The sequence below is a fragment of the Emydura macquarii genome, unplaced genomic scaffold (assembly GCF_026122565.2).
Source record: "Emydura macquarii macquarii isolate MOO-44397 ecotype Brisbane River unplaced genomic scaffold, CSIRO-AGI_Emac_v2 contig_3603, whole genome shotgun sequence".
Taxonomy (NCBI): Eukaryota; Metazoa; Chordata; order Testudines; family Chelidae; genus Emydura; species Emydura macquarii.
In genome coordinates this window covers 1186524-1213014 of record NW_027133740.1, presented here as the reverse complement: position 1 = coordinate 1213014, position 26491 = coordinate 1186524, and positions in this window count along the sequence as shown.

The following is a 26491-nucleotide window of genomic DNA, read 5'->3' as shown; positions in this document are numbered from 1 at the left end:
ACACGGTAGGAAGTGGCCCATGGGAACGGTGTGAGTGGTATCTCCTGCCTGAGAAAGGTCCGCCTGTTGCGGTGGGATCCCCGCTGGCCAGGGTGGTGACGACCCCCCGTCACGAACAGGGCCCTGGGCTGGGACGCGGTGGAGTCGGGCGGGCCCGCATCCCTATACCCCCCTGCCACTCCCCGGGGGGTGACAGCGACCCCTTACCTGAGCTTCAGCCTGCAGAGGTACGCGAACCCCTGCCGTCGCTACAGACTGCTTGTGGCCCAGCCCTGCCTGCAGGCCAGGGCTATCGGCTGGTGGGCTACAGGCTGCATCTCCTGCCTGAAGGCTTGGGCTCTATAGGCCGCTGGCTCTCCCTACCCCCTCTGAGGGCCAGGGCTACAGACTGTTTTCTTGTCCTGCCCTGATCCAAAGGCAGCTGTGGACTCCAGGTCACTAGGCCTCACAGCCCTAACACAAGGGTGACTATTGACTCCGACCATTAGCCCGCGCCACCCCGGCCCTAGGGGCGGCCACCCCGACTTGGACCTTTGAGTCCTATAGCCAGGAGGTTGGGAACAGGCTGGTAGACTATGCCTGCGAGGACGCCCTGCTATCTTCAGCATCTTACTATATGCATGTGAGACACGGACGGTAAGGAAACAGGACAGAGGCTTTCCACCTTTGAATTGGAACACTCCCGGCAATTGCTGCACCTTAGCTATACTTTGCACACAACTAATGAGAAGGTAATCGTCCAACTTTATAGCATGACTGGAGAGAGACCCAATATCACCAAGATGATCCGATGAAGACAACTTCAGTTTGTGGGACAAATGAGTCACATGAGTGGAGGAAGATTCTCAAAGCACGTGTTGCAGGGACAGATGCCAGGGGGCACCCGCGATGAATGCGGTTGGACCATGTGGCTGACTGGACGGATGTGGTACGGCGCACTTCTCAAGTCTGTGGGAAGACTGTGAAATGTGGAGGAGGATTGCTAGCCAAAGGCTCTTGTGTTGTGTTTCCTCTTCTTTGTGGTGTGACACTATGGTGCTTTGCGCTGTGAGAGAATGTATGTATGTAATCAACAAAGAAGGCAGAGGGCTTATTTTAAAATGGTACCTAAAGATGTATAATTAGCAATAAAAGGATGCAAAAAAATATAAGGAGACAATGGTCTGAACAGCAGCAGTGAACTTGATGGTGGGATGAATTATTTTCTGTTTAAGCCTTTTCTTATTACTAATTCGGTTAATTTCTACCTCTCTCTGCATTGCCCTGTTTTGCTTTACCTTTTTCATTGGATTTCTTCCTTTCAGAGGAAAGGGTGGAAAAACATAGTGCCTAGGAATGCCCACAATTAGACAGGACAAAGCACCAGCCATTGTGCAATGGGGAACAATTGGCGTTACCAGCAGAATTGAATTCATTCCAAAGGTACCATCTATCATGCTTTTTAATAAGAGTTTGTAAGTAATAAAGAGGACAGAATAATTGTTTTCCAGTCCCCTCCAATGTTAAACATCACGCAGACTGATGTTAGACTTTGTATTTGAAATGAAATCTTTAATAAATGTTTTCTCTTTAGAAGCTGGAGACCGTGGCAGTGAAGTTCTTAATAACAGTCCCCGGTGAACACTAGGAAGAGACAGTCCTGGAAAGCACCGCTAACTGCATCAGTTCTAAGTGGCAGTTAGGAGGAGAATTATTTTAATGAATACATTTCCTTTCAATCCTACGTGAATAGCAAGATCCCATTAGAATGGGGAAGCAATTAGAGCTAATAAAGATGAACGCGCAGTGCTTGGTGCATGTGGAATAACAAACAGTGAACAAAGGATTCAGCAGAGAGCTTACGCTAATCCAAATAAATGAGCAGTGATGAAAGGGAAAACTGCTCTGGTCTCCTACAGTGAGACACACTCTCTCACTGGCTTCTCTCTACCCGTATTTCACCTAATCGGAGCAGGCGAAGGAACACACAGATGCAATCACGGGAAGAGAGAGGTCGTTGGGACCTGTCCGGAGGAGAATTTAAAGTTGCACGTTGGCCCATGGATCAATAGTTTAGCAATTCAGGGAAATTATTATTTACACAGCCACTGTCAGTGCACATGGCCCTCGATACAAGAGGAGAGAGGGGGCCAGACAAATACCAGTGTCTTAAGTTTTCTTGGGAGAAGCAGCACTGGGAAGTGTGCATGTCTCTCAAGTGTGTGAGCAACTTCCTGAATGGGATGGTGCAGAGAGCTCTCACTTGTCTTGCCCTTTGTTCTCTGACCCCATGGCAGGCCAGTAATTGCGACTGCTTCCCCTGGAGGTGTTCTGTGAGCTACGCACACATCACTCTGCTGCGGTGGGCAGGGAAGCAGCAGCTGTGTGGGCAGATGGCTTTGAAAATAGTTCCCTCCTGGATTGATACGCAGCCAGCTGCCACAGCTTCAGATGTGTTCCAGTGCATCTTGATGGGGTTTTTGTCAATCGTGTTAAGCTGATTCAGTAGAGCTAATGTGATTGGGGAGGGTGTGGGGGGAAGGAAGAAGCCCCACCCTTTTTTTGCCCACCAAACTGAGTCTTGAATAGGTCACTGGATCTCTAATGTCATCCTTCTGCCGGAAGAAAAATGTCCTCTCGCAGAGCCACATCCCATAAACCAATCTGGCTCGGTAAACATCCCCAAGGAAGTGCCCCACTCTTGCAGTTCACACACCCATGTTTGGGGGCCACTGGATCAGATCCATCCACCAAGCAGAGGCTGTGGGACCTCTGCAACAGAAAATCACCACCTCCGCCAGCGTCTACAACAAAACGAAGGCCATGGGTGCATTCCGATTGGGTAATTGGCACCACTGCCCTGTGGGGTGTGAAATAAACACTGGACACTTCCCAATGGTGAATTTATGTAGGAGAGTCTCGGGAAAAGTGGGTAAACGGATAATGACCCCAGGATGGTATTGGCTTTGGCAGAGTCGGTAAAGTAGAAAAGAGCCCAAAGACCAAGAACTGCTTCCATGTGCGGCTTTGAATGAATGTTTCTCACCCTCATTTTGCAGTCGGGTTCGCAAGGGACATTTTCAAAACAGATCGGAGTTTTGAAAACAGTTTTGAAACTGACTTTCAAAAAAATTGCTCTGCCCTCCGCATGCCGAGCCCCCAGGAACATGCAGCCCGGCGGGCTGCATTCACGGCTGCGAGGATAGGCACTGAATTTGGGGCCGAGTTTGGCTCCCATGTTTTCCAGCTCTCTGAAGGGGTCTTTGTCTGGGTGGGCCCTTTGAAAGTGCTCAGCCATTCCTCTCCCCAGGCTGGGCGCACCACCTTTGCCTTCCAGCTAGCCCTGCGGTCCTGTGGGCAGCGCAGCTCGTTCCCTGCCTCGAGGGTAGCTTTGGCAGCATCGTCCGTCTCGACACTCATGCTGCGCGCCTCGGCGCTGTGGCGTCTCGGCTCCTCCTCAGGCTCCGCAGCACATAAAACCAGCAGCTTCTTTTCTAGGTTGGGAGGCGCCCAGGATCGCTCTAGACAAGCCCAGGCTGCAGCTGCTGCTTTCTGGTGAGCGCACGCTGGAGTCCCAGTGGGTGAGAGATTGTCCTGCTCCCTGCAAGGGGTTCCCCTGACTCAGTGATGGAGCAGACTCATGTACGGGGCGGGAGCAGAGGGAATGGAAACGCCCTCCTGTGATTTTACTGATCACTCCAACCTGGCCAGGGACGAGAATCCCACCCTTGGCCTTTAAGTCCCACTTGCTGAAATCTTCCCCGTGAATGTTAAACGTAGAGCCTTCTCTCAGGTGGGGGATGAGGAGGATATTTATCTTCCTCCCTCCCTCCGGAGAGGAGCCTTCCAGAACCACAGCCATGTTTGTGACGGGCCCTGTGTCAGAGGGTGGCTCAGGAGCGCTCTCCTATGGCACACTGCGGCCTGGTCGGCTCGCCTGCCTCAGTTTCCCCTCGAGCCAGCCACCTAAAGAACACAGCCCTTCCCGACGTCCACTCAAAATCCCACCCTCGGGCATAATATATTCAGGGCCTGTACAATAGCCTATGGAGCCCTCGTGGTGAAAAACGCTCTCTCCATAGAACTGTTCACCCGTTTCCCAAGCGCCTCGCCTGTGAGTCCACCAGGAGTCAGTTGCCACTTCCTTTCTTCTGCTCAAGCACAGCCCCACCACTCAGCCTCCCGCCGCTGCCGCTCTAGTCAGGGAACTAGCCCCTCCACGGGCTACCTAGCCAATTCCTCCCTCTTCTCGGGGAGCGCCTGCAGCGTTCTCCGCTCGCTCTCTCCTGGGCAGCCTTCACCTGCCCCTTTCCTTGCTCTTCCAGTCTATGCTCTCAGGTCTCTCTCTCACTGGGTCTCATCCCTGTAGGGCCCAGGTGTCCTCTTTTAAGCCCGCTTGGGGTGGGCTGTGAGTCACAGGTGCGTTGGCCCTGCTCCTTCATTGGCTGTGTCTACACAGTGAGCGGCGGCGAGTCTCAGAACCCGGGTCTGCACCCTCAGGCTGCAGCACAAAAAATGGCTGTGTAAATGTTCAGTCCCAGGCTCTGAAGCCCACCCCTCTTCCTGGGCTGCTGCCTGCTGTGTAAACAAACCCTAAGGGCCAGTGTTACCCTGTGACAGGCCACGCTGCCTGGTGTGTTCCCCTGTTTTCCAACCCCACACCCTGATTTCTTCATTGCTCAAGCACCTGGTGCGAGGGGTTACATTTGGGGGTCGGGGAGATGGTGAGATTCTGGGTTCAACTGGTGAGTCTCTTTTGATTCCAGGTGGCAGAGGATTTTTCCTAACCTGTGTCCTATTCGGGTGCCAGTTCTAAGGGGAGTCAGGCTGAGAGCTGGAAGTGCTGGCTGAGATGGAGGAGGAGGAAGCATGATAAAAAGGAAGTGGGCATGGAGAGGTGGGGGGGTGCTCACTGTATGATTATCCTTTTGAAGACGATTAGATGTAATTGGTGAAAGGTAGAACTCTTGTCCCTGTGCTACAAATGTTGACAGGTCTCTGCTAAGCGTTGGGGGTGGTTTTGAATGCGAAGAGAATCACCGACCTACAAGAACGGCCATGGACATCTGTTCTCCGTCTATCACAACCACTGAGCTAAGTGACCGCTCTAGCCCTCACATCCAGGCTATGGTTACATTTTGCCAATTCTTTCTGCATAACTTCTCAAAGACACAGCTCTTCCTGTCCATCCACCCAGCTAAAACGCTCAGCCCGGCTCTCCTCTCCCATCTCGCTTACCGCACCATCCTTCTGTCTGGCCTTGGCAAATACAGTCTTGCCCCGCCTCACATCCATGCTGCAAAGACCTTTCTCCTATGCCGTTGCTTTGACCGTGTCACCCCTCGCTTTGCACCCCTCCACTGGCGCACCCTTCTCTACCCAGCTCCCATAAGCTACGTCTCTTCACTTACCAAGGCCCTTCCACTATCTCCACCCTACCTGTCAGCTCTCATTCGCTATTGAGAAGATGTTGACACCCACCTCCGATCGGCCCATGGTCCCAGCCTCTATCAGCCACTTGTCACATTTTTCAAAATGGCACCTTTGTGCTTTCTCCCAGACTGACCCTAATGCTTGGGAGGAACTCCCCGTAAATATCCACAATGCTACCTCGTTTTCCTTCTTCTGTGCCCGCCTCAAAACTCTTCTATGTCATGTTGCCCATAAAAATCTTGACCAGGACTAGGTCTATTATGCTGCCCAATACCATCTCATTCTTCCCTTGTGCTCCTCCATGGGTATGTCTCCATCCATCTGTTGTCTCATCTTCTACTTAAATTGGAAGTTCTTTGGGGCAGAGACCACCTGTGATCATACAGATGCTAACACACTGAGGTTCTGGTCACACCAGTCTGAGCCTAACTGATGCTAGCTGCCAAAAAAATTTTTTAAAAGGGTGGTGGTGAGGGGGGACTCCTTGATGAGAAATCTATTCAGCTGTTTCCCAGCACCCAGAATGAACCTGTCATTAGCACCTGCTCAGATCTGGCCGCAGTGCGGGCCTTCCAAGGGTGGTAATGTCATTGTCAGCCGGTCACCTGGACAGCTCCACTGTAAATCCCAGGAACAAAAAGACTGTTCTCTCACCTCAGACCTGGCAAACTCATTACACCAAGCACGTGTCTTGCAGGGTATTTATGCGTAAGGAGTAACATATAAGGTATCTACAGAAAGCTAATAATGTGTGAAGATTCATAATCAATGTGAGATGTATGTACAGGTAACTGAGGAATAATGTAGCTATACTGAAAGCATGCTTTAAGGACTTGGAGTAAAAGCTGGGTACTGGTGGATAACGTCTCTTGGTGTCGGCCCAGTCAAACAGGAGGCAGGTGTCTCCCCACCCTGGCTAGCTCAGTTGCCCAGCCTTGCTCCATCCCAAGACTCTTCGTGGAAAAACATGAGACACAACTGCAAACAATTTAAATCTCTTGCCGGTAAAAAGGAACCATTACAACAGATGGGGGATTGCCCTGGCTGTGCAGAGACAACAGACGGTGTCGGGATAACAAAGGAGGAGGAGGAAAAGCATTCTGTAGGCTAAAATGTCTGTGAGTAGCCAGGGCCAGGGGCTGGCTCTCGCAAGGGAATGATTCAAAGGGACTGAGGAGCTGGGGGGGGCACCTATTGCTAACCTGCTAAGTGATGATAGGGTGACCAGAGCCCAGAGGAGAGTTCCTGAGTAGCTACCAGGCTGCTGATGGTAAGGAGCCAATAAACACCCAGCCAGCGTGGCCCACGCTCCCTCTCACCAGAGGCTGGGGTAACAAGGTGAGAACCATCACAACCCTTCGGTTACAGAAATATTTCATATGCTGTCTGGAGCTTCCACGAAGTGGCCCCGCAGAACAGAGCTAATGGACAAAGATGGCAGGAAGGAGGGACGCATCTGAGGCTAAGGTACTGGACTGGAACTCAGGAGATGTGGGCTCACTTCCCAGCATGGCCACTGGCCTCCTTGTGTGACCTTGGGCAAGTCACTTAATCCTGCTGCCTCCTTTCCCCATGTGTACAATAGGGATGACAATACTTTCTCTCACGCTCGCCCCGCCTTAGGCTGTGAACTCCTCGGGGCAGGGGCTGTCTCTTACTGGCGGTGTGCAGAACGCCCACCACAATGGAGCTCTGATTGGTGGAGATCGCTAAGGGTCTTGTAAGAATAGTTTATTCTGGGATAAAACCCAGTTCATCCAGGCATCCCACCAGAGATACGACTGAAGCTGCGACAATCGGGCTGGTGCGATGGGTAGAAAACAAACAGCGTGGGCCTTGGTCTTGTCTCACTAGCTCTCTCTGTGAACCCCATTTCATATCATCCTTCAAGCAGAGGCGGGGGAGGAGCGGGCGTGTAGCGTGTTCACATTCTGGTGCTTGGCTTTGACCTGTTAGAAGCAGGTCACGTGAGCTCCGACTTACGAGGTGAGCTGCCCAGCTGCTGTAAATAGGTAAAGCTCTCCCAAAGCCAAAGAAGAAGTAAGTCCTGATTCACACCAGCTGAGCATCTGGCACATGGTGTCCAAGCCATGAAACTAATTTAATATTTTCATTATGGATTTTTCTAAACACTTTTTCTCAGAAGTTTTCTCGAAATTATCCTCCCTCCCGTCCACCCGAATCATGATTAACAGGCTCAGGTGTTCAAGCACAGACTTCCTGAGGCAGCAGCGTGGTTGGAAAAGGTCCAGCTAGATTCTCACCTCAGTAGCATCCTCCCCCATTACCTGTCCCAGACAATCTCTAGCTCCTTGAATTTGCTCACTTGGAATCCTAGAGTAAAGAGGAAATCGCTTTGCTCCTTTTTCCTAGGCTAGCACAGGAAATCGATCCCAATGAAAAGCAGCAAGCATCAACTGCAGGAAAAAGAAATGTAGTTCAGCTCTCTAGTCTTGCTACACGGCAGATGACCTTGGAATAGTGAAAAGCCAGGGGCCTAAATCCAGGCAGACAAATTCCACAAGGACACAGCTTTGATTGAAGAACCAAGAAATGAAACCTGGAACGATGGGTAATTGATGTGCAAAGCTCTACCAGCTTACATGGCTCCAGCTACTTGCTGTGCCAGCCGGGAGAGGGGGCTAATTAGGTTATCCCAGCCTTCCGCTCCCCCCACAGAGGGATTTCTTGGCGGACCACAAGGCCCACACAACCTTCCAGCAAATATTTCTTTATCCTTAGCTGTTCTCCTGTCTTACAAGCACCTCACAGGCCAAAATGTATTCGTCTCAATGACCTGACAAGCAGTCACAGCTAATGAAAACACTCAAGGAAATCAGGACTGATTCACAAACAGGAAAAAGGGCTAAATTCATAATGAATTTTTCTACCGTCTTGAATGACGGCGAACCCCCGCACTCCAAAAATGACCAACTAGAAAGCACGGGTCGGGCCCCAGCAACACCTTCATGTGCTTTGTAGCAAGCTGGATCTCTTGAAGCCAGAAACCAGCTAGGACAGTCTGTATTACGCAGAAAGATTCTGCTAGGCCTTAGTATATTTATAACTTTGTCTTTGGAAGGGGTCAGAGGGAGGAACAAGCAAAGATAATGAGGGGTTGGATTTGATCACAGTTTATGTCACAGAGAATAGCTTCTTTTCCTGCTGGAGCTGCTGAGGGGCCGATACCACCCAGAACACATCTTACAACACCAGTTGTTTCTCCTGAACTATTGCCATTAAAAATCATTCTTTTTGTAGTGGTTCCAAAACGAACTGCTGGAGCCTGGACGCGACGTTTTCGCTGGTTCGTTGTGCTCAGCAAAAGTGAAAACACTTCGTCCCTGTGTTTCTTCAGAGAAATGTCAGCTTTTTAAATAAATAAATGGCAGCTAGCCAGCAGAGAGGAAGTGTAAAATGCAGAACCCTGGGATGGAGTGAAAAGGCAACATGAAGCACTCGGCCTCATTGCTTTCTTCTTCGGTCCTTACCAAGGCCGCATGTCCAGTCACAAGATTCTCTGGACAAAGACTAATAATCAGATAGGTGGGGGAAAAATACTGAGATCTATAAGGACAAATATAACCATCAGAGGAGTGAAGGTCTGGAACAGCCTTCCAAGGGAAGCAGTGGGGACAAAACATCTACTAACTTGTCTTAAGACTGAGCTCGGTACGTTTATGGAGGAAATGGTATGATGAGATCGCCTGCGATGGAGTATGGCCCGTCCATGACTGCTATTAGGAAATATCTACAGCAGCTGGCAATGGGACACTAGATGGGGAGGGGCTCCGAGTTACTGCAGAGAATTTTTCCCAGAGGTGGCTGGTGGGTCTTACTCACACGCTCGGGGTCAAATTGATCATCTTATTGGGGGTTGGGAAGGAACTTTTCCTCCAGGTCAGATTGGATGAGACCCTAGAGGTCTTCACCTGCCTCCGCAGCCTAGGGCCTGGGTCACTGGCTGGTCTGAACTAGAGTAAATGGTGGATTCTGTGAAACTTGAAGTCTTTAAATCAAGACTTGAGGATTGCAAGAACTCAGCCAGAGGTGACAGGCCTATTCCAGCAGTGGGTGGGGGAGGTTGTGTGGCCTGCAATGTGCAGGAGAGCAGATTAGATGATCATGCTTATGGCTTTAAAGTCTATGGGTCTGTGAGATAATTTTACAGCATAAGTTGTGTCTATAACTATTGACTAGAAAGAACAGCCAGGAACTTTCCATGTGACTTACCCCGCTGTGTAAAATAACCTGACATTCCTCTCAGCTAAATACATTTTGGGCAATATGATTTATGCAGAAAGGACTATTTCCGTGGACATTTTAACCTTTGATGTAACTCTGACAACCTGCAATTAAGGCACAGAAATGAAAATCTTATGAAGCACATAAATAAAAACAAAGAAGCCTAGAGACTGGGCTGATTCCAGCAGCAAAATAAGAATATCCCTGATCAGCCATCATGCTTGTTTTCCTCTAGGGCTCAGTCTGCACTGAAGAAAATGCCAGATGCTAAAAGGAGACCCTAGCTTTTTTTGCTGTGGCTACTGTTAGGCCCTGATTCAGCAGAGCACGTCGGCATGTGTTTATCATTACACATGGCCTTAAAACCCTTTGACTTCAAGAAGACTTCCTTGACACGTTTTCCTAGTCTAGACAGGGTCATAGGAAGAGGCAGTTCCTGCCCTGGAGAGCTCACTCTCTAAATAGACAAGACAAAGAGTGGGAGGGGAAACAGGCGCAAAGAGGTTAAATGACTTCCCCAAGGTCACGCAGTTGGTTGGTGGCAGAGCTGGGAATAAAATGTATATGAATTCTTGAAATGAAGATAGATAGGCTCATGATAGGGGATGATTCAGGTGGAGCTGGTTCTACTTTGAGCAGGGGTTTGGACTAGATGACCTCCTGAGGTCCCTTCCAACCTTCATCTTCTATGATTCTCTGATTCTATGCTCAACCAGAAATTGTGGGCTCAAGGCACAGATTACTGGGTGAAAATTCCATGCCCTGTGTTTTGCAGGACTGACTGGCTGATCAGAATGGTCTCTTCTGGCCTTACTATATATGAACTGAGGTCTTCTAATGCCCAGTTGAGAGCCCTACCCACTGTACCACACCACTGACTGAAATGGTTTCTTCCCATTGCATGGATGGGCCTTCTAAGCCCATCCCCTAATGCAGAAGCTCATGTCTGGAAATTAATCCAAACCCCTGCTTCCAACAGCAGCTTTGGGCGCTGTAGGCTATGTACGTCCAGAGTCCCAGGATGCACTAATGTCGCTATGGTGTGAGGTATACTGCATAGGAGAGACACCAAAATTGTTTTGTCAAAGCCAGCATTGCTCTGCCCAGCACCTGGTCTGGCTTCTTGGGCCTTGGACTGGGCTGTGGATTTCTTCCTTAGTGGGCAGGTAGGAGCTTGCAATGTTATAGGGCAAAAAGAAAGTTCAGTGTGGCTTTTTTTTTTTTTTTGGCCGCATCTACAGAACCATCACATGAAGCAGGCAGGTTGCCGTCCCTCTCTACATGGCTTGCATGCCACCACATCTGGAATATTGTATTCTGTTCCAAGTTCCTCAATACCAGAGAGCTGTAAACAAATCTGAAAGCGAGAAGAGCACCAGAAATGATTAGGAGGCCGAGGGGCTGATTTACAAGGAAAGGTTTATGAAGCGAATGATTTACAGGTTGAGGGATGTAAACACCAAGGAGGGGAAGGCATTGCTCCGGCCCATACGAGCTGTTTGACTGTAGGATTGGCTCCTCTGGGACACGGCGGGAGCCCCATCAGATTATTTAAAACTAGGCTAGAGAATAGACTGTAAAGCCTGCATTAGCCTGCAGAGTGGATCTAGACCCACCTCTGGTTCTGTTTTACATGCCGATTTACCTGATAGCTATTAACGTGTATTTAAATCAGTTTGTAATTTTCAGAAAACTCATGTATTTCCTGCAATTAACTGGGACAGGGGTATACAAACCCCGCTCTGGACAATAAGGAGTTAAAGATCTGCAGACAGCTCCATCCCCCCTCCACCCCCAATCACGCCCACCATGTATGCACAGGCTGGGGAAGGATCTTAAAAGGGGAGCCGAGCGCTCACCTGGCAGATTGGGAAGGGAAGAGACCTTCAGCTTCCAGCACCTGATGAAAGGGCTGACTGAAGGTAGGAGCATCTGAGGAGACTGCAGCCCCCTCCTGGAAGGACAGGAGGGCCAGACAGCAATGCACACTAAACGAGAATCATTCCCCTCTCTGTCCTATGAACTCAGTTTATTTGTATTAATTCACCTTGCTTTTTGTTCGTGGACAGGGGAAAGTGATCCGGCTGGAGGGCCAAGGCGCAGAGCATGCCAGAGGCAGAGCGACCATTGGTAGGAGACACCTGGTGGGAAAAGCGCTGCGATGCCTTGTCTGGCCCCAAGGAGGCGCTAGCAGTGAGTCAAGCACCTTCACATAAATTCAAGCCTCAGTTGCTGTAGCTTTTTAATCTATATTCCCCTTTGGGTGAGACCTAGGGGCTAGAATCAAAGCCCGTTGAGGCTGATGGAAAGACACGCTCTGATTTCAATGGGCTTTGGATTGAGGCCTTGATGTTCTATCTAGACCTGGGAGAAGTTTGTCAACCAAAACCGTTTTTTTTTCCCCCTCTCCCCTTTGCCTCCAAAATGCAACTTAGGTGACACCAAAATGTTCCACGAATTTGTGTTGATTTTGCCAAATGGTTCACGTCGAAAAAAAAAAAGAAAACCTGCAAAAGAAATTCCAAACAGGTCAAAAAAACCCTTTTCAGTGGTATTGACTTGAAATGACGTTTCAGTTTGAAATTTTCTTTAATGTTATTTTAAAATAAAAAAAAAAACAAAAAACCCAAAAACATTAAATATTCCAAATCAAAAGGAAATGTTTTGTTTGACCTGGAACAGTTCTCTTCCCCCCCCCCCCCTGATTTTTTAGGAATTGCCAGCGAACCAAAAAATCTGTTACTTGCCCAGTTCTAACTTCCCGAGTGGAGCAGCAAATGATTCGAGTGAACGTTAGTAAGCTGCACGTTGACTCTTCAGTTTCATTGTAAGGAGTGCGGCCTTTGGCTTCATGCCATCATGCATCCCAGAAAGGTCCCAATAATCTATCAAGGTGCCTCCCATGGTGACTTGCTGCGATGGTTTATGCCGTGTTAAACAAAGAAGCTAATTTTATTTTTAAGAAACCTTTTTAAATCCACTTTTGGATTAGTTTTACACAGTGTGGCCTTCCACTATGAAAAGTAGGTCCTAGTGGAAAATGGCAGGGGAAAGGTTTAAAATCACCTGTTCTCTACGATTTTTCCTTTCATTTTATTCTAACCTTTCTTTCTTTTTTTTGTGTGTGTGGAAGGCTCCCTGGGCTATTTGGACCCTCCCTCAGCTCCCCCCTCCACCCTGGAAACCCTGGAAATCTTGCTGCCTGCTCAGCTGCCAATTTAAACACATTTCATCATGCTGTCCTGCCCCCAGTAAAAACGAAATCCGGAATATTCAGCAGCTCTCTGCTGGGGCTTTACACTAGAAAACACGTTAAAATGGGTGAAAGGGCCACAAATCGCTGCTGAAAGGGCAGCTGGGCTCCTGGGTGATGGGTACATTTCTCTTTCAGCCACCCACTCTCCCAATTCACAAACTCTTCCACCCCAGGAGGTGCCTTTCCCTTGTCCTCTCCATCCATTTAACACAAGGGACACAGGGATATGATGTGTGTCATTCACCAAAAGAGGCCCCAGATATGCACCCTTGGGAGTTGGGGCACAGCTGTGACATCATCAGAACGGTCCAGCCAACCAGGGACTCCAGTGAGCCTCCAGCCACCATTGACAATGTAGGTGAGTCGCATAGGAAGGTTCCCTGCTAGTTCATGGGGATGTTTTTTTACTGTGCATCACTATTAAGGAACAGCTTCTTGGCTTTATACAGCTGCCGAACTTCTCCTGGGGACTGGCTTGGTCACACATCCCTCTGGAGGTGCTTGTTTAGTCTAGCTGTTCACAGTCCACTGGTCAGCCTTGTCAGATGTGGTGATGGTGCTTTAATGCCCATGCTATCTTTGAGGACGCTAAAAGTTAATTTGCATTACACTGAAATTGCTCATTGAACAGGATGCGGTTCCTAACAGTCGTTTCTCAGTCTTCAGTTTTTATTTACAAACAACCATCATCCTATCCTAATGAGAAAGGGTGCCTGGCAGGAAGTGGGGAGATGGAGAACTACCAAAAGACAGACAAGTGGGAGTGTAAGATCGTGGTTACATGAATGGAAGAGGTTAGGTGTGCAAGGGAAGCTATTTCAGCTCTTAACCATAAACCCATATTTTTATATGACCGTCATGTTGCAAAGGAATCCTTTGAGTAAGCCTCTTTGGTGCAATACAGATACGTCAGGCCTGACTGTTATTGTACGTGTCAGGTATGTTGAACTGTGGGATAAAGCAGGCCATTGTATTCTTATGGAAAGGACGGCTCATGATTAATGACTGGTCCCTGAATTCTCAGAAGGAGAGATGGAAGGAGGAGATATGGCCTTCACTGCTCCAGAGGGGCAGAACGCTGACGGACGTGTGCCGAGCAAAGCAAAGCTGTCCTCCGTATAGAAAGGTATGATCGATAAACCCTACCTTGAAGGACCACCATGGGTCTCTAAACCCCTTGTGGGAGCAGCGAGGTTTTAGCTGAGGCGGTGCTGCACATATTTGTAACTGTTCTCTTCCTTTCCCCTTCTCTAACTCTCTTCGAGCCTTTCCTTCTAGTGTGTAGCGAACGATACATCTTAGAAGCAGAAATGAGAGTCGGTCAAGTTAGATAAAATGCGCATTTTGTGCAGTTCATCAGGGAAATCCCAGTTTGTGTTTTGTCTAATTCCTATACACGTAGCTAACTATGTTACCTGTTTTTCAAGCTTACATGCAAATGGCTTCCAGCTTAAGGCTTTGCTAAAATACATTACGGTTGGTCTTATAAACAACGACTCTTCCAGGAAAGGTTTGTCTGTATTGGGCAGTAGCACCATTTATCATTGCTCCACTGTTTGGAGTTGGCTGCCCTTTTAGGGTGAGATGTCTCTTGGTTTTAGTGCATGCAGAGGCATAGAAAGGACAAGGTCTTACCCCAAGAAAAATGTACTGAGAAGATGTTATTAAAGCTAATGAGAGTCCAGGCAGCTGCAGCTCATTAGCGTTTGCCTGAGGCCAATTGTAACCGAGACCTTTAAATATACATCATAGTCAAATAAACAACATCATATTTGAGCTGCACAGTCTATATCAGTTCCTGCACGGTTCTTATTGTTCAGCCTTACGTTTCGCTGAGAAAATGTTCTCTGCTCAATAACAAGCTCAGAAGCGAATGAGGCCATCCCACTTAGGAATGGTGGCTGGGGCTCGTTTCAATGTTCAGAAAACGCCCCTGGAAAAGAATTGATCGTGACCGTGGGAGTCACTCACACCCCAGCCGCTCTGCTCTCACCCCTCGTCCAGATGACTGAACGGAAAGCAGCTTGAAGAGCAAGCTGCAGTGAGGCTGCAGTATCAAGCAATAAGTCACTTGGTTCGTTTCTCCTCCCTTTGGCTGCGGGACACAACTTTATTGTTTAAAAAGAGAAATCAGCATTTTCTGCCACTATTTTTGGTTCATCGGAAGCATTTAGCCCAGAATTACAGATTTAAGTGGGTGGGGGGTTTCCTGTTCAATTAGCAGAATCCAGAAGTGGCACTTCACTTGTAAGCATTGCAGAGCTCCTGTCTCATGCTGCCAGGTAAGCGTCCCAGAGAACCGGAAATATGGACAGGCTGCCTGATTTCTCATATCCTTACCACCGGCGAGCTTTGTGCATGATGATTAAATCCTAGATCCTCAGAGGCAGTTAGGCTCCTAACATCCTCTCAGATCAATGAGAGTTAGGTGTTTAAATACCTTTGAAGATCTGGGCCTACGTTTCCTAGATTCGAAGGCCAAAAGGGACCATTGTAATCATCTAGTCTGACTGCCTGCATTACACAGGCCACCGAACTTCCCCCAAGTAATTCCTAGAACAAATCTTTTAGAAAAACAACCAATCTTGATTTAAAAGTTGTCAGTGATGGAGAATCCACCATGACCTTGGTTGATTGTTCCAGTGGTTAATTACTCTCACCATTAATAATGTATGCCTCATTTCCAGTCCAAATGTGTCTAGCTTCAACCTCCAGCTATTGGATCATGGTTTCCCTTTTTCTGCTAGACTGAAGAGCCCATTATTAAATATTTGTTTCCCATGTAGATCCTCACAGATTGTAATCATGCCGCCTCTCAGCCTACCTGTAGTTAAGCTAAATAGAATGAGTTCTTTGAGTCTGTCACTATAAGGCAGGTTTTCTAATCCTGTCATTATTCTCATGGCTCCTCTCTGAACCCTCCCCAATTTATCAACATCCTTCTTGAAATTGCAGGCACCAGAAGTGGCCACAGGATTCCCGCAGCGGTTACATCAGTGCCAAACACAGAGGTAAAATAACCTCGCGACTCCTACTTGAGATTCTTATCACAACAGAGTCACAGGCACTGGTCTACTTTCCAGGAGCTATTGCTACCTTAACAGGCCATAAATTAAATCTCTGTAATAGGGGCTAAATTCTCCAGGGGCGAGCAAACCTCTACAACATTCATTTGATAAGAAATAAATAAATAATAACCCTTTCAGTTCCCCTTCTCCGTTGGCCCCCAGTGACTCTTCGTACTGATATCACCCACATCTTCCCTCTCCATTTCCCCCTGCTGCCTTGTTATGCTTGCCGCACCCTGCCTAGCTTAGTATGGGAGCTCTTTGGGCCAGGGATCCTCTTTCTTTTTTCAGCAGGTGTCTAGGAGGCGTTCGGTTGTGTCTGTAGAGACCGTGTTGGTTTAGAAGACAAAGGGTTAATGAAGCAGCTGCCTGCCTGCTCACCCAGAGATGATTGGCAGCCCCATAACAGCTGTGCAGATGAAAGGGTTGCAAGGCAGGAGGTGGGGTGGCTCCCAGAGAGATTGCAGAGAGCACGCAGAGCCTTCCAGCAGACCGGGGAGAAGCTGCCAGACAAACCAATACTCCAAAGAGGCAGTAAGAGGGCAAGAAGCTGGGGTAGGAGCAGGCCAGGGAACTGGAAGGGACTGCAAAGTACTGGGTCTGGCTGTTCCAAACAAGGACCTTGAGCTGGAACCCATGGAGTGGGCGGGCCTGGATTCCCTGATCTACCCCAGCCAGGGACCCTTAGACAAGAAACTTCTAAACCCTGGAGAACTAGGGCTGGTTAGCCCTACTAGAACCATAGAACTTCTGCTTCCCCATTCTCCTGAAGGAGACAGAGACTATCGAGGACATGGCCAGGAGGGTCAGGTCTCGACAAGGGCTGGACCAACACAGAGTCGGGTGTGCCGACATATGTGGAGTGGAGCGGAGCCAGGTTGGAGTAGCTCTTGATCCTGCCGGAAGGGGCTGTAACAAATAAAGACCCCTCCTGTACTGTGTGCCAATATAGAAATAAGAACATTCAGCCAGGCAGAGTGGAAGGCTCCAGGGGCTGGGGTGGAGAGCACAGACAGCCACTAATGTACGGGGTGGAGGAAGACTGTGTGCTCACGGGACTCAGGGGCAATGGGGAGCAGAAGCAGAAATTGGTGTGAAGTCTGGTTAGGGGTAGGTGGGATGGTCCTTGCAGCCAGAATGCGCTCAGGTAGGACAACTGATTCACTCCAGAAATTAGTTCCCCAAGAGTTCCCCTCCTTTCCCACTTGCCAAAGGAGTTTTTCTTCATCTTTCATGCAGGTGCCTGGCCTAGAACAACCTGGCAGCTCAACAGCAGTGGAAGAAACTGGTGACTTTACAACGGGACCCCGGTGGAACATGAAAAATCAGTTTCAGGGAGAACTAAGAGCTGGCGGCTCCTTCCTGAAAATAACGGCCAAGCTGTCATCAAATTTTGTCCCTTCCCTTTTGTGGCAGGTGAGAAGGCAGAAGGAGATACCCTAGGATACACTGTTTTATATGGGAAATGCCATTTGTAAGCAAAAGGTAGCAGGACAGTCAGACCAAGCGAAAGCCGCATGATGCTTGCCTTCTCTGTCTGTGTCAAGAGATGAGGCTCTGAATAAGTACCAGTAGCATGAAAGTGAAGGAGATGGGAGGGAAAGATTCCAAAAGAGACAGCAGCTACTGGAGAGAGTTTGTGGCTATCAGGAGTACAAGGCCTAGGGATCAGTGTAGGATAAGGACATGAGAAATAACTAGACTTTTTGGCGTCGGCCACGGGGGGAGACTTTCTGGGGAGGATGTGGCAGAAGGTTAGAGCACTTCATGGAGAAACGCATGTGTAAGTTACTGCAATGCCATCCGTTCCTATCCAGCCATTGCAAAGCTGGGAGAAGCACGGTTGGATCTTCAGGGCTGCCCCGCACTGGGAAAAGCCCCAGAAAGATTCAGGACTTGTCTCAACATAGACTGTAAGAAGCTGCTGGGGATGCACAGTAGCTCACCGGGCTGGGTCACCTCTCTGCCTCAGTAAGAGTGAACTTTGCTAGAGATTAGATTGTGTGTCTGCTCCCTGCCCCGCCAGTCTGTCTTCCCCACCAGCAAACTCATCCAGGCTCTCCTGCCCCAAACCTCATCTAGCAGGTAACAATCAGTGAACTCCAGCCCCTGCGCTTCTCAGAGATGTATCTCTGCCATGCACAGCTGCTACCGCTGTGCAGTCACAGAACATATTACGTTTGCTGGTCTTTTTATAGTCAGTACATTACAGCTTATTAACTTAATTGGGGTAAACATACCCTGCCCTTCAGATACAGCACTCAGTTGGCTTATAATAAAAATAAAACAAGTTTATTAACAAAAGGACAGAGGTTAAGTGGTACCAGATAAAAGGGATAAAGACAGAAATGGTTACAAGCAAATAAAAGTGAAAACATGCATCTAAAAGACTAAAATATAAGCTAGCAAGATATAGTCTTTGTTCGAGATTGTGTCTCACCCACAGACTCCTTTCCAGCTGTTGCTGCCCAGGATCCACCACAGAGATCAAATCGCTTGGTTCCTTTGTCTCCTTAGGTGAAGGATAAAGATGGAATCGCTCTCGTTCCTTATATCCTCAAAGGGATTGTCTTTGTCTGACAAGTCAGGAAGGCTCCTGTGTCTCTCTGGGATGCAGGAGCCATGTGAATTTTGGCTCTCAAGTTCGGGAGCAGGATAACCCCCGCTGGCTTAGCTCAATGGCTTGTTTACTGCTAATACGTCAAGGGAGGTCAATTCCCATTCCTTTGTCTAGGACAGACCTGTTTATCGCCTTTCCCTAGGCAGGCTGTCTGGTCTTAACATGTTCTAGTTGTAACATCATGGAGAGGGAACTTAGAACTTCACATGTAACGCATGCCTTTGGCAATGATGTTAATAACCAGTGTGGTGGTCGTTTTCCAGTGCTACTCTACTCAACACCTTTTAGATACAGGTCATGACATTAATGAGTTGGGGTACACTGAACTGGCCTGGGCAGCTGAAACTCAGTGCTGGATGCCAGGGAATCCCTTGCCCTCTGGCACTGGGATGCTGTTACGGTCACACAGGTGGTGCATCGGTTTAACTGAAGTCAGTTTAAAAAACCCGTTTCGATAAATGCACTGCGATCTCCTGCGTGGAGACCGCGATAGCCGTTGAAAATCAGCTTGGTGGGTTTGGCTTGCACCTGTACATTGACTGACCGAAATAACTAAACTGCTATCAAATAACTCCTTCAGTTAAACTGGGGCACCTTTGTGTGGAAACAGGGCCTCTGTTGCAACTTCAGCCCTGTTCCCGGATGGAAAAGGGGGCGTGTGAAGTAGTTTGCTATAGCCCGTCACTGAGTGCAGTTGCGTTCCTCCTTTTTGCCCATTCATTGCCACTGGCAAGCATGTGGGAGGGGCAAGGAGGCAGAGCCAAGTCTCACCTCACTTCCCTGCCCCCTTACCTCACATTGCCAGAGGGAGGGGCGAGGATTGGACCTGCAGCTGCTGTTCTAGCCCCCATCCCTCCCTCCCTCCAGGCCCACGATGCAGGGACCCTAACGTAGCTGTGGGTGAGTGTCTGATTTCTCTGCACGACCACATCGGAGGCTGGTTACAAGCTGGCTCTAATAAGGCCCCTGAATAGACCATTGCTTTGCAAAGGCTAAGGGGGAGACCTCACCGAATTCTATCCCTAGTATCACAGCGGGGTGCCGGTGGCCACAGTAGACGTTATGTGCTTGTTCCCATTATAATCTCCACTTTCATTGCTCATAACTTTTCTCATTTGGGCTGGAATTTTCCAGGCTTGGGCTTTCCCCCTACCCCCTACCCGCTTTTTTTTTTTTTTTTTTTTTTCCCTCTCTTTCTTTTTATGGCAAGTATTCGGCCAAATGGTTTGTGTGTGTGTATGTGAGAGAGAGAGAGCGCAGAGTGAAAAACAGACTTTTCCCATTATAAAAAATATAAATAATATTGTGACCTCTATTTGAACAGCTTTCGCACTGAAATGGCTAGTGGCCAGCCAGCTGAGAGCTGATGTTTGGCAGGCAAAAAACAGACAAATCAAACCCAGTTTTCTCCGGAACAGCCGCGGGCGTTAACTTTCAATAAGGGGTGCCACGCCTGGATGTTCTGGGGAAACCGGGGTTTGCTATGACTGAGTTATGGGCCTTTCACCAAGGCCCCTTTGCAGATGTATAGCACAGTGAGGATGATTTTTTTAGCAGTGCTTGGAGGGAGGTGGTGCTGCTGCTGCTGCCCGTTAAGCATGAGGCTAACTTAGGGTAAGTCTCCTCCAACGGCGGCAAATTCGCCGCCGTCAGATCGATCGAGCCGGCTCGATTGAGCGGTCAGTGAAGACCCGCTCAATCGATCCGGAAGTCGACGTGTTAAAACCAGCCCCTCGTGTGGTGCAGTGCAGTGAAGACGCCGCGTACAACGGAAATACTTTCCGTAGCTTGCGTACCTCCCGTCGACTGCCGCCGAATTTTAAGATGAGCGTAGACTAGGCCTTAGGTACGCACTCAAATTCATGGTCTCCTGAATTACTCAGGCCCAGATGGTACCTCTTCTAGTAAACCCTAGCCCTAGTGTGAGTCCCTTGTGCCTGCATCTGGTGCTTTCTCCACCAAAAAGCCCCCTTGGCCGGGGGGTCAGACAGGCCTAAGTTCCAGTCCCACCTCTTACAGTGACCAGCCTGAATCGTTCTAGGCACGTCACAGCCTTTCTTGAGGGACATCTCACAGAAGAGGCGCGAAGACCATTGCTCCCATTTTACAGGTGGAGTCACCAAAGCCCGGAGTCACGTGCAGGACAATATTCACAGGGGACGATTCAGGCGCGCAGCAGGGCACTCAGGTGGGCGTTGCTGAACGCCAGGAAATGTGCGGCTATTCCTGCAGGGCCCTGACCCAACCCGGGAGGCTGGCATCGGGGCAGCGCGGGGCTCCTCCTGGATTCCTGCAGGAGCTACCAGTGCAGGTCTGCTCCTTACTGCCATGACTCAGCTATTCTGCACCCTTTGCAGCTGCTTCTCCATGGAGAGGGCACCCAGCAGGTGCTCCTGTGACCAGAGCTGCTCCTTAACCCTCTCTTCTCTGGCCTGGGGTCTGGACACGCCAGTGCGGGGGTCTGACTCGTACCCCAGGGGGCTGGGCTTCCTAGCATTTGTATGACTGAGGGGGCCTGACGCAAACCCAAGTACCACATGCGCTCTGGATGCTTTTAGCTTGCAGTGGCCTCTCCTTTACCTGAGGATAAACAGGCAACTGCAGGTGTAGTTAGCATCTCACAGCTGATGCTGAGGCCGCCTGGACCACTCCATGGGCTCATCGGGTTCTGTCGCTTCCTGATGGAGAAAGCTGCAGGGAGTCCTTCCCGCCCATGAGCCTGCTGCGGTCTGTCTGACACTCTAAACCTTGCTGCTCTTGTCTACACCGGGACCCTCACCAAAGTCCCCATGGCATTTCCAGTGTCCTGCCATCAGGCCCGTTGCCTGGGAAGTACCCAGCATTGGTTTCCCTTCGGGCAGCAGGAGGGTGGTCCTCCAATTCCCTGCATCCCCAGTGTAGGCAGAAGGGTAAGAAGATGGTGAGTCTTGAATCTGACCTCTTTAGCCAGGCTTTTCCCCAGGAGATAAGCTCACGTTGGAAAACCATGCAATCTACCACTGGGCCAGAAATCCGACAACAGCAGATAGCACAGTAGACGCTCATTAGTAGCCACAGATCAGTGCCCTTGTGCTACGCTGCTCCCAAGCGGCTGTTGCCGTTATGGAGCGTGCTGACAATTCACGGCAGGGAACGTGTTCCCGGGGAAATGGCGCTCGTAAGCGGCGGTTGCTCTGACAGCAAAATAAGCATCTACTGTCTTGGTATTCCAGCCGCGCCTACAGACCCCAGGCAGAGTCAGTGCCCCCTGATTAGTAGTATTCATTATTTGTATTAATGGAGCACCTGGGACCCTTATGACGGGCCAGTACCACGTTGTGCCAGGCACTGTGTGCGCAGGGAATGGACCACAGTCCCCAGCCCAGACAGCTTAGGTACCAAAAGACCGGACACCCCGCCACAGACGAGCAGAACCTATAAGGAATACATAGAAATGCAGACCTTGTAAGTTACAGCGCAAGCCCTTTGTAGCTTCCCCTGCCCATAATAACCCCTCTCCCCCTGCCAACCTCTCCTGGCTCCAGCTGCCAGCCAAACCGCTTCGCAGGCATCGCTGAGCTTTGGTGTCCTCTTTCTACCCCTCGCTTTCCCCGGGGAAACATGCTGGCTTGTTCTGGGGGAGTGGGTGTGTCCCAACTCCAGCGGCGGTTGACACCCTTGTGAGCAAGCCTGGGCTCTGTTGGCTGGTACCAGAATTGTTACAACAGCCCCACACTCCCCCCACTGTACCAACTGCCCCACCCGAGTGACTCCCGTGGGGCCTGTGTTGCTTCAAGTGTGTTTAGGAGAAGCATGTTCCACCTACTCCCCTCCAAGGCTCACTGCTCGGTTCTCCCCTCAGACTGAGTACCCTGCCCAGGACAATGTGGCTGGCTTTCCACGTGGGATGGCATCTGGGACCTGGGAGCCCTCGGCAGGTAGTGGTGGGTTTGTGGTGGTGGGGGGCACTCCAGGTTCCTTGCCAGAGAGGTAGTGAGGGTGGGCGGGCTCAACAGCTGCCAGAGGCAGTTTAAGGATACCAGTCTTATACTGGTGCTTAGTATCCACGAGAGGACTGTTTCCCCTTGGCCCTGCATTGTACTCCTGGGCACTAAAATTGCCTTTGACATGCTAAGAGCATGTGGTGGATGAGCCTATTGGTCTGTACCCTGATAGCTCTGTTCTGTCACCTAACGAAGAACTGGAACCGTCAAAGACCAAAGAAACTTCACTTTAAATTCTCCAGCCATTAAACCATTTGACAAGGACCTCCACCCACATTCCTGAGATCGGTAGCATCTCTCACTCAAAGCACCGGGCCAGGCGAGGGCAGAGGAAACGCTATGATTTCTTTGCTCTCTTATTTTAATGATGACAGCACCAGCTTCTCTCACCTCCTCCTTCGTACTATCCCCGCCCCTCATCTGTCCTTCACAAGCCTTCCGCTATCAAAGCTCTGACATTTATCCAGTCCTTGCCCAGTTGGTTTCTGCAGCAGAATTCCTCCACACGTCCTGTCTGCACTGAAGAAACACATGCAAAGAAAGATCTTGTGCGTTTCTCCAATTAATGCAATTAAGAGAATTAAAGTTTCGGAGGGAGAGCGATTTTTTTCTTTTTTCTTTTTATTTGATTAGAGAAATTCCCACCGCACAGTTTGTGCAAATGAAACCCAGACTCTGGTCCATTGTTCTGAAGGCCTCATGAGAATGTGTTACCTTTCAATCTCACACACTAATGTGTTTATAGTTAAAGCCTCTCCAACCCCCCTCCTCCATCCCCACCCCGGGCAGCTGTAGAAAGGATCCCAAAGTCTTGATTAAAGCAGAATTTCTTAAGTAAGCCTGCCAGAGACCCTCAGCATATGGAACTGCAGGCCAAAGATAAGTGCATGGAGGAACCCTGCATTTGGAACGGGGTGATCTGTTAGTGCAGCCGCTAGCCGTGTGTCTGGATATGATTACTACAAGTTTGTCTCTCTGTCCTTGTGTTGCCAGTTCAGTTACACTGGGAAGAATTTTGCTGGTTTTCTCCAGGATTGTGTCTTAAGCACCAGAGAATCCTTTGAAGACGATCAGGAGGTTAGGCTGTTGGCCCCAGAGCAGATCTCCCTGCTATTCCCTTGGACAGAGCATCCCAGAGAATGGTTTGTCTACTAGCCGCTTCAATGGGACGCCGGTTCAGTGTTAGTGACACATCCCTGCCTCCCTCTGTCTCTGTCTCACCAGCCGAGGGAAGTGAGTTCATGTCGCTGAGCAATGGCTGTTTCTGTCACCTGGAATGTGAAAGCCCCTTTCTTGCGAGACTGGGCTTAAATATCAGGGTTATTGCAAACGTAAAGAATGCGGAGAAGCCTCCTTAATATTCCACAACAGGCCCTGTGGCTTTCACAGGCTTGACAACCCCAGGCATTCAAACACTATGACCCAAACCCTAAAAAATGAGTTACAAAAATGCATTTGGGGTTTTTATAATTTGCCTTCTGCTTTCCAAGCCTTTAGGGTGAACCTGGGTCATGTTTTCAAACTATTCTCCCCAACTGCCAGAGCTAAAAACTCACTCTGTGTTTTTAATGAAATCTGAGGTTCTCATCTGATCACAGGAGTCCAGGAACTGGGACTTTATGAAAAACACCAAGTATCATGAGACTCACCGTAAAATCATGCGCACTGGCAACATTGCGCTGGGATGTGGGGCCAGGTGAGGTCCAAGTAGGGGGTAATCAGCAGAATGTCAGGGCAAAATAATTGTTCTAGACTTATTCAGGTGACACCATACATCTCTCTCAGAGCTGCCCTGTCCTTAAGTCGGAAAGGGATGGCTGAGGGCCAAGCCATCTTGTTTTCCCAGCAACAGTTTGCTGATCTGAAGACTTGGCTCCTACAGATAAAAATAGTAAATTTATGATACGGTTACAGGGACATTGCGTGGGCTCTGATGAAACAGGTCGTGTAACCACAGAACATATTCATTTTAAACCAGGTGCACCCTCTCCATCCAGGAAACCAGTTGCTTGAACCTTTTTTTCAGGGTCTGATTTTAATGTGGATGTGATCAGCTCACAGCCCACCTTAACCATGCTTTCAAGAGTTAGAAGTGACCTGAACCAAGGGTTCCCAAACTTTTTTGTCATCACAACCCCATTTTAATGAAGTATTTCCTGCCAGGACCCCAGCCAGCATGACGGATGCCATTTTGCTCTTTGCACAGTGTGACCTCGCATGCACCGGTCATGCTGTGGGGTGCAAAATGGCATCCTTCACATACTAGGGATTGCTGCGACCCCATCTGTTTATGGCGTCAGTTTGGGGACCGCTGACCTGAGCCCCCTCCCCTTTGGGGGTCTGAAAATAGAGAATGAAGTGGAGGTGACTGGAAGAAGCTTTGATTTTGTTGTTTATCTTCTAACCAGTTAAAACTCCAGAATCCTGTAAGACCCACAGGAACAGAAGGTCCAGCATAAAATGTTTGCTTTCTGGTTTCCTCCAGACATAGCTTGGGGATTACTCCCCATGGTGCTGGGGCTGAGTCGGAAGGTTTAACGATGACCAATTTTTGAGTTACATTTTGATTTGGCTAACTGGTTGTTTTTTTCCATAGTTCAAAGCAGGCTAAATTTCTATTCCTTAAACTTGTTTCCGTCTTACCTACAGGCTGAACCTGCTCAGTGCGGGCGGAGGGGGTATTCTGGAGCTCAATACATAACCTTAACTGCTGCATTTGCTAGCGTGAACAGCATCATTAGGAAAATCACATTTTATAGTTGTAATAAAACCGTTTTGCGTACTGTATGTGTTAGTCGGTATAAAATGCATTTCTAGGTTCCCGCCTGGCTCTGAGCCATACCTTCTTAGTGTGCGCTATACATAACAATAATAATAATTACAGCGTTGGGCCTGGCTGTGCATGAATCTCCATTACCTAGCACACACCGCTACTCAGCAGCAAACTGCCTCTGTCTTGCTGGTTCAGTGCTGCTGGCTGTACACTGTCACTACGCAAAGGGGGATGGCTCAGGATTTCAGCATCTCCTTTCAGAGGCGGATTAGTGTATTTGGCTGCAGAACTGATGCAATAAAACGCCCCAGATTGCTGGTTTTGGATTCTGCCATCCAGCTTCAAGCACATGCGGAAGGGAAAACTTCCCAGTGTAACACTGCATGGCCTAATTGCAGCCTCTTATGTCAACAGCCTTTAATGTTTTACTAAAGGTCTGTATTCTTAATATGTAAAATCTGTTTAGATTTTTCTGATTCTTGGAGCATGTTGTGGAAAGTCCTAAAACTTGCCTGTTGGCTTTTCTTCGCGTCTCTGCTCTCCAAGGACTCATGAGGGGAACGCAGTGCAGATCCGTGTGGTAACCAAGCATGAAGCGCTCTTTAGCTAAAACCATGAAAGGGGTGGCATGGCCACATATGCACTGTCGAAGCTCCTAGGGCCACTGTCCAGTGGCTTGAATGAGGTCACAGGCAGCTGCTCCGAAGCAATGCAGCTAAAAGCCGTTCAAGGATTTTATTAACCAACATAAATAAATAATCTGCTTAACAATAAACCCAAAGCTGCATCCATGCCTGGAACTATCTTTCAAATAAATATGGAGCCAATCGCTCTCACGCTTTGTAAAACATATTATTGCAAACATGAACTCTGGAACTGAAGCTTGAGAGCAATGAGTGGGTAGTCCTGGGATTGCTGTATTCTATATTCTTCCCCAGGTACACAGCTCATTAGGTCCAGCTGCTAGAGCACAGTGCTGCGGGGCTCCCACCTGTAGCCCCACACCAGCTGGTTCTGCATCTGCAGGATGGGAACGGTCCCAGATGAACCTTTATGAAGACGTAGGATTGAACATCCCAGTCACCGTAATGATTCTGCAATGCTGGATAAGAGCCGTGCAAACAATTTTACACT